This window comes from Passer domesticus, chromosome 3 (assembly GCF_036417665.1).
Source record: "Passer domesticus isolate bPasDom1 chromosome 3, bPasDom1.hap1, whole genome shotgun sequence".
Classification (NCBI taxonomy): Eukaryota; Metazoa; Chordata; class Aves; order Passeriformes; family Passeridae; genus Passer; species Passer domesticus.
In genome coordinates, this window is record NC_087476.1 from 110,028,360 (window position 1) to 110,040,458 (window position 12,099).

Consider the following 12,099-nt stretch of genomic DNA (forward strand, 5'->3'; position numbering starts at 1 on the left):
TCGGTCGGGGGGAGGCGGCGGAGACGCTCCGAGGGTCCCCCGGTGCCCGCCCTGCGCCCTGGCCCCGGGGCCTCTTCCCTGCCTATCACCGCCTCCGGCTGCCCCCGCCGCCTTTGTCTCCTTCCTGGAGCCACGGGCTGATGGGGCAGCGCGGGACGCGGAGCCCGGCGCTGCGGTCCGCCAAGAGCGGCGCGGCCGGTGTGCCCCGGCTGCGAGGGCCACGGCAGCCGTGAGTTAGCAAGGTCACGGAGGCCTCGGTGAGCCCGCTCCTCACCACCCGCGGCCCCGGGCAAGGAGCCGGTTCACGGGAGCCGGCGGGGTCCGGTGTCCCGCGGGTGAGAAGCAGCAGCGGCCTCAGTTCGGTGTGAGCTGGAGAGCTGCGGGCAGCCGGCACTGTGGGCATGCGGGTCTGCCCGCTGGCAGGTGGTGCGGCTGCGCTGGTTCCTCCTCAGGGCCATGGTGGTGGGGATGGCTGCAGAAGCCCCTGCCTGTCCGCACAGAATCAGAACCATGGAACAGCCCAGGCTGGAAGGGAGCTGGCAAGATCATTGGTCCAGCTGTTGTGTGAGGGAGACTAGATGAGCTTATCGAGCAGCTTGGAAACCTCCTGTGACAGGGACCTTACCACCACACGCCTGTGTTTCAGTCATTGGTTGTTCTCACCATAAGAAAATTTATGTTGTGCCTTGTTTTTTCCACGTGGTCCTTTGTGAGGAGAGCCTCCACCCTCTTTGTAGCACTCTGGTACATTGAGATTAGCATCCTGCCTCCAAGCCTTCTCTCCTCCAGGGAGATAAGATGGAACTCCTTCGGTCTTTCCTCACAGGACAGGTTGTCCTCACCACTCCCTTTAGTGGTATCAGGAATCTGGGTGAAGTTGCTTTCAAATCCATCACCCAAATCCGTGTGAAGATGGACAGTGTGGAGCCCAGTGGCAATCTCAGAGACCCCACTTGAAACAGGCTGCCACCCTGAGTTAAAAACATTGGCCACGACCCTCTGGGTGCAGCCTCTTGGCCAATTTTCTACACATCTTGCAAAACACAGTCTGTGTCTCACCACTTAGTCCAAGAGAAGGCTTCCTCATCCATGGAAGCAGAGTGAGAAGACTTCCCATGTAGTAAGTGGCTTTTAGGGCTTCCTAGCTGAATTCATTTCTGTGCCTGCCAAACCCAAAGGGGTATGGAGTGGAACCCTGCTGGAAGCAGATCAATGGAGAATGGATACAGGATTGCTTTTTCAGTTGAGCAGCCAAATAAGAGGGAGGGAAATAATTCAGAAGACGGCCAAAATAAATATTATTTTCTTCTTCCTTTGCTGTGTGTGTGGGGAAAAAGTAAAACCCCTCCACTTGTGTCAGATAAAATGTTGTTCAACCTGAAATGGTGCTTGTAGGAAAGCAAATGGTGTGCTGTTTACTCACTTTCAGTTATCCTGGAACACAGTAATAGAGAAGTTGGAGGAGGTTCAGTTTCCCAATTCTGCCTGGCATGATCTGAATTTCCATCTCTCAGCTCGTCTCATCATCTCCTCTGCAAGCACATACATCTGATTTAACTCAGCTTGCTGTGTTTCTCACCACCTTGTTTTCTCTTTGGTCTTTGTTTTTTAGTTTGTGTTTTCCTTTCAGTATTTCTTATACTTGTACCTATTTTTATTTTTAACAAAAAACCCCCTGCAACTCTGAGAGCACACAGCCCACAGGGCTGGAGCTGTGCACACATCTCTTGTGGTTGAAACAGGCAATGAGGAACATGCCATCTGTGAGCACGAAGCTTTCTTTTCTTGGCACTTCTTTCCAAACACACCACTGAAATTTCTGCTATGGACAAAAATGCTTACGTGCCAGATGACATTTCTAGTAAATTAGTTTGGTGTGATAAGGCCCTGGGATTTTAGCAGACAGTTTCACCATAACACTGCAAAAAATAACAGCCTGAGAAATCAGAGAATGTACCAGAGCCAGAAAATTGCATTGGAATACTGCAATAATCAGGTTTTCTTTAATAATTACATTTTCTTTCCTGCATGTTTTTAGAACTGCTTTTCTGAAAATGAGGAAATGACATACTGTTTGACCAAAGTATTATTTACTCAGTGTTCCCTGAAACAGAAGAGTTTCACCCTGCTTCTGTGCAGCATATGGGCTCCAGTGTCCCTGGGCAGCAGACCCTGCTTTGCTGACTTAGTGTTTAATTATCCCGCCGTGGAGATGTTAAGATATTTTAAAATTTAAGTTGAAACATTGTAACTTCCACTCAGCTGCTGTGAGCAGCCTTGGAGCAGACATTCCCTCTGTCTGTGCCTCCAGCGCAGGAAAGGAGGGAAGGAATATGGAAATACACCCCAATTATGTAAGTTTGAGCAGCAGACTCAGCAGAAGGATTTCACTGTCATGTTGCTTGTCAGACCTGCTTCTTTTGGATAAAAAGAGAGAGAGAAGAAAGATGCTAAAGCTGCCTGAAATAGATCTTTTCATACAATTTTTATTACCTGGAGCTGATAAACAGAATTCATGGTTTCAGTCCACCACCCTCCAATGAGAATAACAATTAGTGTTATTTGCTTGCCACCACGCAGTCAAATGCAACCACATAATTGCAGAAGGAGGAGAACAATGACATGAAAAAAATTCCCCAAATCTGGTAGAAATTTAAATCACATGATTATGCTCATAGTTTGGAAGAACATGTAGTTACTAGGATATTTTTATCTCCTCTTCCTTTTGTACCTTGTCTTTCTTACATCCTTTACTGTAATTTAAATTACATTATTAGTTCACTGTGGCAGGGAAGGTGTCTTACAACCCTAAAGCATTACACTTGCAGAGTTTTTGTTCCTTCTTTGGAATTTAGTCTCAGCAGTTTAAAAAAGAAGTGCACTGATCACCCTCCTGCTGGAAGGTAACACTGCCTCGGTTGCAGAGGGATGGTGAAAACACTGGCATACCTGGACAAACTGAACTAGAAATTTTTTATTATTTTCTTTTCAGTTTGTCCATGCTCTCCTCTGGGCTGGACAGCACTTACTGCTGCTTGCCACTTGCTACTTGGCATCAGACTCCAAATAACTCTGAGTTTAATTCTCTAAGCAAACTTGGTCTAGTGAGTACTTCTGGGGGAAAAAAAATTCCTTTGCTTGCAACTGAAAAGCATTATTTTTAAATGGTCCCATGCCAGGGGAAACCCAACTGCAATCAGTCCAAGTACACGATCCATAAATTCCCAAAACCAGAACCGAGTGCCAAATAAAATTGCATTATCTGTGAAATGAGGTCGTAAGCATTCTAAATGGTCCCTAAGTAAGTACATGGCTGGAACGTATCTGGCCAAAAGCTGTCTGCACATCAGTGCTCTGCCCCTGCAGCACAGCACAGCAGCTGCTCACCTCACATGGCAGCGCTGCACTTTCCCTGAGGCAATGAAAAACACTCAGAAGAAAACAAGGCAGCTTTAGCAGAGGAATTAAGAGCTGAGGGGCTGCTCTGGGCACGGCCTGGGCTCCCTGGCTGAGTGGGAGGAAAGCAGAGCCTGAGCTCAGCCTGCTCAGTGCACCCAGGGAGGCTGAGGGCCCACCAGAAAATGAATCAATGGATGGAAAATAAAAGTCCTTATCACAACAAGTGAGGCACAGGGGACAAAATCAGTCTGCTTTTGCAACTTTCATCTTGGCATTTTCCACTATGTGTATTTTTTGACTTTGCATGCTTTGTTCTTTTTCTTTGTTATATACAGGGTATGTGATTAACCTCTGTTAAAAGGATAAAAGGGCAACCTGGCGGGTTATCCTGTGGGATTTTTCAGATGTGAATGCAGCAGAGATACAGCGGCAGATAAGAGCCACTACACTTGTTTGCACTAGTGCAGCCACAGCAGAGATAAAATTCCCATTGTCACAGCTTTTACCCAGGTATGGGGCCCTCGGTGGGGGGTGGTTGCTTTTTTACCTCTATGGTTTCTTTGGTTATCACATTCCTGCTTGGATGGACAGGGTAACCACTCAGTCTAGTCAGTACTTCCTCTCTCTGGTTCATGCCACTTTTCTCTGCATAAACAATAGACACCGTTTGTTGCTCAAGACCCTGCAATAGCACTTTCACTTCCTCATGCAGGGATGCCTTTGCTTCTTTGGAGCTGTAGAATAAAATTACTGCAGTTCTGAAATGCCTTCCTTTTGCTGGCAGGTTGCTGAATTGTCAGTCTCTTTGGAAGAGTTGGACACCTCCAGTGACATATGGATGTGCTGCATGTATTGCCTGTGCCCTGTGCAAGGTCAAGTGCTTGGAAAGAAGCCCAAACAGCTTCCTGGCTGTGGAAATGTGGACACAGAGTGAGCAGGACATTGGGGTGATGGAGAGAAAAGAGGACTGACCCACGTGGCCTGCAGGGGTAAGAGGCCCTGGCTACCTGTCAGTGGAATGCTCTCAGGACTGCTCACCCAAAATAACCCTTGGGCAGCTTGTCTGGCTGAGGAAGCCAAGAGCCTTCCTCTCCCAGGGAGACAAACCATGCCCTTAGCCAGCTCTGACCTTTGCTTACACCCTGAACTGTGGTCTGTGGGGACAGTTGTATCCAGACACCCAGACTGTCTCCCTATCTTACAGCTGCTCCATTTTAAAGAGATTTTTGAAGCATTTTTTGTTCCTGAGTCTTGCATCCCCAGAAGAGGAAGGAGTAACAATTCTGTACTTACATTAGGCACAGTTCCTAAAAATTATCAGTGCTCAATTAATGAAGCAGGGGTTGCTTCTCAGAATCACCATTTGGTAAGCACCTGTGAAGAGCTACCAGAAAGAATATGATTGACTAAAATAGTAAATGAATTGATGTCGGGTGGCTTGTATTTTGCTCTTTGATGGTGAAAATTTAACAAGCATAAAGCTCAGTGTCAAAGCAAGGGAACTTCTGGGAGCCAGGTGCTCTCCTATGAATTTTTCATGTTTCTAATCTTGATTTCCTTTGTCTCTTTCCATTCAGGATGAAGCAGCAGCACTGGACTACTTTGCTTGCTGTGGTAGGAACACAAACTGGTGCTGGATTTTGATCTGACTGGTACACAAGGATGTCTACAGGGTGAGGCTGAGCACAATGCAGAGGTTTCCCCACTTCTGTGCTGGCTGGAGATGCACCACCCCAGAGCACAAACTTGTCTTTGCTTGGGTTCCCAGAGTGATTTAACGCACATTACACAGCATGAATACTCTGTAAGACCAAAGCAGCTCTGCTTCCTGATGTCCTTGTGCTCGATGTGGTACATGAGGATTGGCTCTATTGATTAGCACTAAAATGTTGTCTCTGCCTATTTTTGCCTATTCCAAAGAAGGTTCTGCTGGCTAAAGCCAAACAAAACATTTTGTACCATTTCACCCAGCTAGCTGCAATAGCCTTGATGTAAATCCCTTGTGATTTCCTTACTTTTGCCACATTCCTGGACTCCCTGAGCCTGACAGTAAACACAAAAAATTTTGACTGTAACAAAAGGGGTGAGTTCACCAAGTGTTGCTTCACAAGGAGGAAATAAAATATTAAATTAAAATAAAATAAAATTTTAAAAAATAACTTCCACTTGTGCTTTGCCCTAACTGACGGCATCTAAACCAGTGACAATGACGTGGCTGCTGCTGGCAGCCACAGCTGACAGTGCTCTGGTGGGGGTGGAGGATCAGCTCAGTGAATTCATGGTAGGTATCTCTGTGCATTCAGCTTTCTCTTGTGCAAATGCAACAAAATTCACCATGTGAGCTGTGCAGGACTTCTCATTCAGCTGGCACGACCTCCCTGCCTGAGGAAAAGCTGTTTATACAAATAAGGGCTGTGGACCATCTTTGCTGCCCCTTCAGGGCTCCAGTGACTTGGCTAGGAAGTTGCATGTGATGAAGCATGTCCCTAAAGTGCCATTGACACACTTACTTGGGTGACACTCCAGCTTTTCACAGTCCAGGAGCATCCATGCATTGTCCAGCTGTTGCCACACATTTAGACAGGCTACCTGCCATATGGTGATGTAAGATAAGTCATTTTAATGACATATGGGAGAGCAAATTTTGACATTTTTTTTCTCTCATCTTATGGTGTCTTTGCTGGAGAAGAGTTCTGCTGAGAAGAAATCCTTATTATGCCAGCAAGAATACTTGTCTAGCACAAACAATTTCTCCAGCAGAGAAAAGTTTTTGCAGCCTCCGTGAATTTTTAATGTAGCTACAGCTTTTGTTCTTAATATAACAAGGCTTCCTGAAGTACATGTTTTGAGTAACTAGAAGTTCACTGCAAATGCCAAATATCAAATAATTAATAACAAAATTTACTCGCAAATTAAAGAAAAATGTAGTGGTCCAGAAATGCTCTCATTAATCATTCTGCAGACCAGTAGAAATCAAAAGTCATTAATTAGTATTGTCCTGTTCCTCCCCTAAGCCATGGCTTAAAAATCAGGCATATTTTTGTGGATAAATCACTCTGAATTATTTTCTTCAATTTGTGGTAACTTGAGCCTGTATCTCATAGTTGGATCATGTTTTCAATTATGATTTGAAGTCCCCACAACAGCTGCAGATTTCCTGTTTAAGGAAAGCCAAGATTCTCCCGCACCTGACACATTGTGGGTAAAGAAATGAATTTTGTTACTTTGCTAAAAGTGCAGGTGTTGCCACTGTGAATACAGGTGGTATGTTTCAAAGAGAAACAATAATCTACAGAATCAAATAATACACTGGACTGATTGTGAAATTTTATCTTCGTATGCTTTTGAGTTACTTTTTTGTTTCCTAAGGCGTTTTGCCAGATAAATACTCCCTTTTCCCCCTTTGCATTTCAGATTTTGCATCTTAAATATTTTTTCTACTGCTGTGCTTCAGGAAAAATTTTAAGTTCTTGTATGCCACAATCCACCAGGACTAAAGATGAACCTAAAATTCCTGATACAAAAGCAGAAAACAGCCCGAGAGGTTTATAAAAACGCCATAGGAAACCCAGCTTTAGTTGCAGCAGCATTGTTAAATTCAAGCCTCAAACAGAAGAAACAGGTGGGCATGGCAAAGGGTCCTTTATCCAGCATTACCTGGGGAGGGTGAGGATGCTCGTGTAGCTCCCTGCTGCTTGAGATCTTTTGGTACAGCACTGTGCTTCAGCTGCAGAGCTGTGCAGGCACAAAACTGTGTGTATGCTGTGCCTAAATTGGGGAGGGGGTGGGGGATAGATCTGCACATCTACACGTGGGAAGCAAGTTCTTATCACCTGCTGCCTGCAAGCCAGGCACATCCCCCTCACACATGAAGGCCCAGTTTTGCCCTGTGGTTTCCCCAAACACCCCCCTCCCTGCATCTCTGTGTAGCTGTTGCTCAAACAGGAACTGTTTTGCCTTCACAGCCTTTAGCAGATGATGCTTTAATCTCCCTTTGGCATCTCCCTGCCAGTTGCCAATGCAGCCATGTGCACATCTGAGAGCAAATTTTCTAGGACAGCACTGGGAGGTAAAATGATTTCCCTATTTGTTTTCTCTCTGCTTTCATCCTAGCTCCTCCTGCTCCCTTCTCTGACCCCTTTTTATATCCTCCCCACCTTTTGCTGGCCTCTGGCTGGTGCTGGGACCCTTATGTAGGTCAACCCCTGTGAGTCAAGAGTCTGAGCTGCAGTCATCCTGCAGCTGCTCCATGATGCAGGAGGGTAACTGGGCTTCTGGGCTTACCACTTCTTGTGCCACTTGCCCCTGCCTCTCTTCTGCTTCCTTGGCAGACCCAGAAAGGCCATGCTGTGCCAGCCCACCTGGCTGCAAGCTGCACAGAAATCCCTGGTTTGTCAGTCCAGGAGCCCAAAGCAACTGAAAGACCTTCCCAGAGCCATGAGCATGGGGCTTGTCCTACTGCTGGGGAATGCTTCTGCACAGTGTCCTTTAAAGCAGACGTCCAGAGCTGCAGTTTAAAATGCACTCAGAAATGCTCTGTGCCTGCAGATGGAAGGGGGAGATGGCATCTGCCAGCTGTTGGGTTGCCCTGCAAGGCTGTTTTGCCCACTGTGAGACCCCCTTGCCCTCTCCAGAGATGCAGGTCCATACAGGAGTTACCTCACCAGAGAGAAAAACGTTGAATGATGCAGAGCTGCCCTCCTTGTCACGTTCCTTCTTGGCTTGCTTAGGCTCCTCTGAGCCCCCCCCCCCAGTGTTTTGTAGGGTCCTTAGCACTGAAAATCAGTCTCAGCATGAGCCTCAGTCCCTCTCCTATCAGCTTTCAGTAACAATAAATTGAAAGCAAATCCAAATCTTTGCCCCATCAGAAACCGCAGCTGCAAAGCTGTCCTATTGTTTCATAAGCTACTTTTATTTTTGAGCCTTCAGACCTGTGGCACATCCTCTGCAAAGGTTAAATGCAAAATTTGCTGCACAAGCATAGTGAAGAAAGTCTGTTTCTCAGCATACTTGAGAGTCCCCAACCCCCTCCAAAACAAAATGGAAGTGTCTCTGGTTCAAGGCAGCCTACAAGGCAGCGAGCTGCAGGAGCTGTAAGCTATTATTTTAGTTCCCAAGAAAAGTAATTACTATAGCAACCAACACATCCGAATGGCTCTTTGGCTGCTGCCGAGACACAAACAACTTGCACACAAAGGCACATCAGAAACATGCTGTGTAAAATGTTCTCGAGTAGCTCTGTGTTTTCCAGAGCTCTATAAAGTGTGCGTAACAGGCTTCTGAGAAATGACTGCCAGAAAAACAGCAAGCAATTGTGCCCTGCCATAATCCCAAAATAACCTAATCAATGGCTCAGTATATTTGCCCCTGAAGAGATGAAGCAAAAAAAAAAGCAGAGGCTCCATTTTAAGCCTGTGTGCCGGGAAGTTCCCAGCAGAGCTGAAGATACATTCAACAAACAGACAATAAAATGGTGGGGGAACGTCTCTGCTTTTGTTCTGCCCGCTGATTCCAATTCCCTGCAGGCTTCACGTGCCAGCCCATCCCCTCGGGCTTATGCAGAGAGTGTTGGGAAAAGGGATTTAATTACAGCCTTGTAGTGCTGGAGGGTGTAAGAAGCAATGTCTGCGTTCCTTTCTGTGTCTGTGCAGCAGCCAGCCCCCACGGATCACAGCTCCAGCTGCAGCGCTGGGCACATCACTGCTGCTCTTACTGAACAAGGAAGCTTCTTGAGCAACAGTGAGCTGTAACCATTGGCCATTGCTTAAGTATTACAGTGTTTGGAGTGTGTCTGTCACATTCAAATCAAAATGCCACTGGTGTGATAACAGCTCAAAAGCTCCTGGCCTCTGCCTGCAAAGCTGCACCACTTCACGGTGCTGAGACAAACACCCTGGGTTCCCCAAAACAAGAGATCTGGTCCAAGCACCTGGTCCAGAAGTATTGTCCAAAGTTTCCTTCACAGGACAAACATCCTGTCACCCCTCTCAAGGATGGTGAGTGGCATGAACATCCCTCTGCTGTTCCATTGCAGAAGGTAGCTGTGATGAAAACGGAGGTTATGGATCTGGGTAAGTAAGAACAGAGTGGGATCCTATAAGTGAGCACAACACATCAGAAATTGAATTGCCCTTTAAAATTATTTTCTTAACCAGGTGAGTCCTCAAGTCTTGCTCTGCATCCAGAATAAACTGAAAATCACAGTTGGATTTAACATAAAGACAAAATGAAAGAAGGAAATGTAGTGATGTAATTTATTACAGAAGTGCCTGATGACCAAATAAAAAGAGACCTCATAGAGACAGAGTTTTGCTTGACTGTAGCCTTTTCAGCAAAGTTACTTTATTTTAGATTAGAGAAAATCGTGGGGGAAAAAAAGCAAAGTATTTTGAAAAATACTACAAAAAATGCTACAAAAATAGCATAAGCATGGGTAATATCCAATGCTTCACTTCTGTTGTACAAAATGGTGGCTGTCCTGCAGGCACCTGGAATTTCCAAGCTTCTGATCCCGGGTGAATAAATTCTCCTCTGTAATTTTTCTCATAACAACTTTATTTTGTGATACAAGTTGACTGTATGTTAAATGGCTCCCTTAAAAAAACCCCAAAAACAAAACAAAACAAAAAAACCCCAACAATAACTAATTTATTTTTCACAGTGTGCCTTCTTACCAGCTTTGTGGTGGGGGAAAGACAGGATCGCTCACAGGCTGACTTCCCAGTTTGCCTTTTGTACTAAACAGAAATATCTTGTCTGGTGTAGAGGAGCTGGGACCAGTGGGACCAGGCACATAACCTGCCTTCATGTCACACTTTTTCTATGATACAGCAGATAAATCCCAGCATTTTGCATTTTGGCTTGGGAAAGGCTGCTGCATTTCCAGGTGTGAGAGAGGGCAGATAAGGACCAGAGAGCTGATGCACTACCCAGCTGCTTGTGCAGAGCTGCAAGGCAGAGAAGTGAAACCAAAGTCTCAGAGATGAATAGAGAGCTCTTCTGAGCACTCCCTGGCTGTGGAAGTGCCCTGCTGCCAATGCCAGGCGTGCTCAGGCCCAGTACTGCAGTTTGCTTCTGGAAAGAAAGGGCAGAAAATGAAAGGAGATTGCATTTGACCGTCAGTCTAAGCTAAAGTCAGTGTCGCGGTGAACAAGGCCCCAAAACCCCACTTTCTTAAAAATAGGAGTGACTAAAAAGAAAATCCATTGTGGTGAGATGTTGAACATGACTTGCTTGTATCCTGCCCTCCCCCTTGCTCACCTCTCCCAGTCACCAGCAGCAGAGAGCAGGATGAATGTGGAGATCAGCCCTGAGAAATCCTCCAAGTCATGAAGCAGGATTCTTGGAATACCTTGCTCAGATCCTGACGCTGACATTGCTTCTTACTGTTCCCTGCAGGATTCAGGCTTGTGCAAGTTGGCTTATTTTCAAGTTTATCTGCCAGCTTGAAAATCGTGTGGCTGGTTCATGAACAGATTGGTCTCTGTATTTCTTCTGCAAGCACACAGCCTTAGATGGCCACTGGGGCTCCAGTGGTCTTGTATCTGTGAAGGGAGGTGAGAAAATCAGTGTTCATGACTGTCACATCAGACAGAGGGGTGGATCTGGACCTTTTCTGGTGTGAATCAGAGAAGTAAATCAAAATGGCAGCTCCTCTTGTGTTAAAACCACCACAGCTTAATGAAATCTTGTGTTTGCAGAGCAGAAACGCTTCCTGTGTCTGGAGAAGTACGTTAAGAAAGAGGTGTTGACGGAGCTGAAGTGCTAAGGAGCAAACTTCTGGGAATGCTCTTCACATGAAAACACTCCATGAATCAGTTATAAATGAGACTGACCTCTCATCCATCCGTTCATCCATCCATCCATCCGGAACATTCCTCACTTCAAAATTTGGGCTGCTCCCTATCCTGTCTTATATGGGAGGTGATATTGATGAGCAGAAAAAAGGTATATTTGCTTCAAATGTTTTTTGTGGATAGAGAGCAGGGGTTGTTATGGTGCAGAAGGAAACACAGAAACTGCCTTCAGTAACAAAGAAATGAACATTTCCAAACCATCTCTGCCCAGCCCCAGGTGGGAGGTTTGGTTTCTGTGTTCATTGGAATTTGTAGCTGGTCTTGTCAAAAGATGATGGCTGTGTTGGAAATTAACATTTAACAACCTCTGGTTGACCAATTGAGTTTTTTTGGGGGGGAGTTATTGGTTCTTTGAACAAATTTTGAAAATGAGCCCTCACAGAAATACAACCATACCAAATTGTAGTGAGGTGCTCTTGTGCCTTGCACTAGAGAGGTCAAAAATGTGCATGTAAATGTTGCCGGGGCTTTCCCCACAGACTGAAAATACCTGCAAAGACAGGCAGAAGTCGGGATTTCAGAAGATGATGATTTTAATGGAGTCTGGATCAGAGCCACCGCTTTGATAATAGCCCCCCCGGCCAGCCAATGCCCTGAGCCTGATTTACAGCACCCTCAGCAGGCGCTGCCTTGTGCCTCTTGTGGAGGGGCTAAGGGAGGGCACAAGGGGAGGAAACACCATTTGTCGTGCCACGCTTCGCACGGGCCCTGAAAGTCGTGTCGGTGGGATGCAAGTGGGCGAGAGAAGCTGCTGGCAGAGATGCTTCGGCCCCCGAATTTGCGAGGCGGCGGCTGGGCTGCTCGGCCTGGCAGCGCCCTCAGCCTCGCTCCCTCCCCTCGGCAT

The 12,099-nt window shown here is 46.2% G+C and overlaps 2 long non-coding RNA genes across 2 annotated transcripts; one reads left to right on the plus strand and one right to left on the minus strand.

Annotated features, from left to right (window-relative positions):
* The first annotated feature begins 451 nt into the window (after positions 1-451).
* LOC135297479 (uncharacterized) lies at positions 452-9,351 on the plus strand. Its single transcript, XR_010359472.1, has 7 exons — positions 452-2,188; positions 3,735-3,909; positions 4,184-4,388; positions 4,977-5,072; positions 6,814-7,021; positions 7,365-7,468; positions 7,731-9,351. It is a non-coding gene; the product is annotated as an uncharacterized LOC135297479 (long non-coding RNA).
* Positions 9,352-9,694: 343 nt separating this feature from the next.
* On the minus strand, positions 9,695-12,079 carry LOC135297480 (uncharacterized). The gene is made up of 3 exons (XR_010359473.1): positions 11,235-12,079; positions 10,660-10,943; positions 9,695-10,473 (listed from the first exon to the last, which is right to left on the minus strand). It is a non-coding gene; the product is annotated as an uncharacterized LOC135297480 (long non-coding RNA).
* Between the last annotated feature and the right edge of the window lie 20 nt (positions 12,080-12,099).